The 4005-nt window shown below is 40.4% G+C and overlaps 1 pseudogene; it reads right to left on the bottom strand.

Annotated features, from left to right (window-relative positions):
- Positions 1-722: 722 nt before the first annotated feature.
- Positions 723-841, bottom strand: LOC111736465 (annotated as a pseudogene).
- Positions 842-4005: the final 3164 nt, after the last annotated feature.

Below are 4005 nucleotides of genomic sequence, written 5' to 3'. Positions count from 1 at the left end.
GCTCTCCTTAATATTTGTTAATTCATGAAACCTATATGGAATTTGCAGTGTTATATATTTAATCTTACTGTTATGCCATATGCCTTTACATGACATTATCTGCCTTGATGTATAGACCAGCTTTATTAAAAGTAATGGGTTTTCTGCATTTTGAATGGAGAGAGCATTCTGAAGAACAGGAATAAAACTCAAATGGGATGATACATGTGTAAAAGCATGATTCATGTCGACACAGTCTTGTGAGCACTGCCTCCCTTCTCAGCCAGCCCCTTGACCACAGCCACAATTGTCAGGAGAATTCCAGGGTGAAAGGGTGAGGAGGAGGAAGCCTTATTTTCTTGAAAAGCCAGACAATACCCTAGGTAAGTACATCAAATATCAGGCTTCCCTTAGGCAGTGTGGAGCTTAAGTCTAACACTAAAACCAATGATTTTGTGAAATGAAAGAAGTCCAAAAGGTATTAAGAAAACAGTGGCCACATTGAATCTTTTTTGAGATCCAAGTAAAATTAGCATTAAAGATACCTGATATGAATTTACCTACTAAAAATAGTCAATTCCAGTATCATTTCAATTCACAGAGCCATAATCTAATATTTCAAAGAATTCAATATCATTTTTTACGTTATATTATGCAGATTTTTAGGCAAAGCAACCCTTGGTTGACCTCGCAGATTACAAAGACCTTGTCAGCTTACAATCCCTTATTTCTTTTAGTTTTTACACCTACAGCACCTGGTCTTCCTAGGTGGTCTCCCATCCAAGTACTAACCAGGCCCAACCCTGCTTAGCTTCTGAGATCAGACAGGATCAGGCTTGTGCAGGGTAACATGGCCATAAACTGTATTATGCAGATTTTTAAACATGTACAAAAGAGAGAATTGTTTGATGAACCCCATGTATCCACCTTCCCACTTCAACACTATAACTATCAACACCTAGAAAATCTTATTTCACCTCTACTCACCATGGCCAATTCTATCCATGCATCCACCCCAAATTATTTTAAAGCTAAATTCTGACTATTTTAAGCAATTTGAACAGGCATTTCACCTGCCTTAGAAAGCCCATTGTGGGATCGATTGCCATCTTCAGTTAGCACATTAGGCCTACCCCTGCTACACTCTCTTATCCCTACCACCCTCGACAAGCCTCATAACTGACCATGGCCACCAGAGATGTCTCACAGAGATATCTTCAAACACACTATGAACCCCATCAATGACCCAGAATTCAAGGAAGTAACTGGGTACCCCAAGTAAGAACAAGTGCCAGATAAATCTTGCAACCTGAGGGGCAGCACTCTGCATGGCCTGAGAATGGCCCTCATGCACCAACATTTCCCAATCACTAAGGTGATAGCATCAAGTGATTTCTATCAAAAAACTGAAAACCAGAAAGTACCATCTTTACTACTGAAAAACTAAGTCTCCTTAACAACAAAAAACAGACACCCATATATGGTTTGTGAACAAGTACAAACTTCATTACACAGAAATACATATGGAGAACGGTATCATGGCAATGAACACTCCCATAAATAGACATTGTAAGAGGATACCAAAATCTGGTATCATTGCAATAAACTTCCCCAAAAAATTAAAATGGAATTTTTAACGTAATACCAAAAACAGACTTCCATGTCCCAACAACTATTTATATATTTGAAACTATTCTTTCTGAAATCACATTAGGAAAACATGCATGGCGGCGGGAGCTGGGGAGGGAACAATACATCTGAACTCCCTGGAAAGCTACTTAGACTTACGTCTGGAGCGTATATGGGCATGAGGGTGTTGACAAATGTACGAAATAAATATCTCAGATAGTAATGACCAGGGAAAATTTTAAGGGTCTGAAAATACTTTTAAAATCAGCAAGCCCCTGATTCTTGGCATATTAACAGCTATCACTATACTAAAATAATTTGCCTGGAAGGCATGAAAAAAATCAAAGGCAAACAAGTTTAATTAGCAAGATGAACCTTCCACTTCAGAGCAATGAATGAGCAAATACACATTTTCAGATGAAATTCTAGAAATACACATCAGAGAGAATGTGCATTAGCAGAATAGCTAACCTGGAAGGAAGGGATGCATTTGAGATACTGATTCATAGGAAAAAAGAAAGGAGACCTTCTTACTCAGCCTTTGTCAATCACCACCCAAAACACAAGGAGAGTGGCAACACCAGTAACCAGGCGTTGTCAGTGAGGAAGGCAAAGCTGAAGGAGCTCTAAGAGTTAAAACCCTGTTTACTATGTCTGGCCATAGTGCAATCTATATACCAATCACTGAAGTCATTTGAGGCTTGCCTGTTGCTGACAAATGTAGATGGACAGATATGTAAAGATGATGCGTCATGAACTACAGCTGATGAATTTCCTGCAGAAGCCCCTGTACTCACATCAGAAGTGTCAAGAGGTGACAGAGCTACATCACACTGAGTCTGGCAGTTTAATTTGGTGTCGGCTATTAGTGTTGACTCTCAGCACTATTACCATTCAATGTTTCTGCTGGCAAGGTGACACAGCCTCAGAGATTGCTAAATTTCTTTGCTGAGTGAAAGAGAGGTTTCTGGTTTGCTCAGTAATCCCTTACTGAACAATGAGGATTGCAGAGGGGGAAGGGGAAGGAAACGAGAGACAAGAAACTTGTTTCACAGGGCTCCTCTAAAAGTTCCTTTGCATAATTTCAGGTAAGAATCTGATGACTTTGGGTAAAAAGCAAATGGGCAAGGGATGATTTATGTCAAAGGTTTGGCTTGGCTGAATTAGAAGCTACTGAGTGCACTGCTATCACGGAAGTACTCTCCCTACATTGGTCCCAGTGAAAACATCACATTCACTCAGGAAGGAGGATTTGGTGGGTTAGTCTGACCTCGGGGTGTCACCCAATGAGTTCAGTTCCCTTCTCCTAGCCCCATGCTTGAAAGAGAGGCAAGCTTTGGCAGTGTACCCAAGGACACTTCAACCTTCCTTGGTTACCCTTTCTCCAGGGAAAGAAGAAACAGTGCCCATACCCTATATTCCTCCTCTACCCCAGGCTACTGCTGCCAATGTGAGAGGCATGGGGTGTAGGCCAGGAGGGCTCCAGCAGCTTAACACTGGCTAAGGGAAGCCTTACATTGATTCAAGGGAATTTGGTCAAAAGCTAATAATAGCTATCTCTTCATCAACTCTGTCCAAGACAGAACTGCCATAGATGGATGTCCTAGTCCTCACATCTTGGAGGTCACAGGAAGATGATAACTTTTACCAGCTTCTAAGATACACCCTTCCAGAACGGTCTATGAGAGTGGAAAAGGGGTCAGAAGCAACATGGAGAGGGTATTATAGACATTAGTAGTAAAATAATCTCTGTAGCAAAAAGAAAAACATGGTTCAAAGTTTAGCAATTTGTCTAACTTGTCCAATTAGGATTAGAGTAGAACAAAGAGGAAACACGGCAAGTAAAAGCTCTATAAGAGCCAGAGCACATTGCAATGCTTCTTAGCACCTGCCCTACCACAATGGAGAAGAGCCAACTCACAATATTGTGCTCCTTATATTTTCATGGAATTTTACACTTGTCTGTGGCTTTTACTCCCATTATCTCATTTAAGCCTCATTCATTCCACAGTTTCCTGAAGCCACTCCCAGAGGCCACATATTCCAGGAGAATTTTACCTAATTCCATAGAGCGGACCAATCCGAAACCATCATGACAGCATAACCCTAACTTTACATGCTGAAAGAGTTGGGTGAATTTCTAAGGGGAAAATACGTAGGTTAGTCCAAGGAATTCTGTAAAGACAAAGAATGTCTGGGATAACTAAGCATTTTAAAAGAACATCTGAGGATGAAAATTCCAACCTAATAGTCTTTGGAAATCCAAATTCACCATTATGTGTTCTTAAAAGGGTTTTTTCCCTATGAAAATTTCTCTAGTTGAGGATCCTAGTATTAATACTGTAAGGGTTCTATGTCCCTGATTTCTGCTTTCTGAAACCATCTCCCTTCCATAGA

Source organism: Pteropus vampyrus, unplaced genomic scaffold (assembly GCF_000151845.1).
Source record: "Pteropus vampyrus isolate Shadow unplaced genomic scaffold, Pvam_2.0 Scaffold19, whole genome shotgun sequence".
Lineage (NCBI taxonomy): Eukaryota > Metazoa > Chordata > Mammalia > Chiroptera > Pteropodidae > Pteropus > Pteropus vampyrus.
This window is presented reverse-complemented; position numbering and strand designations above follow the sequence as displayed.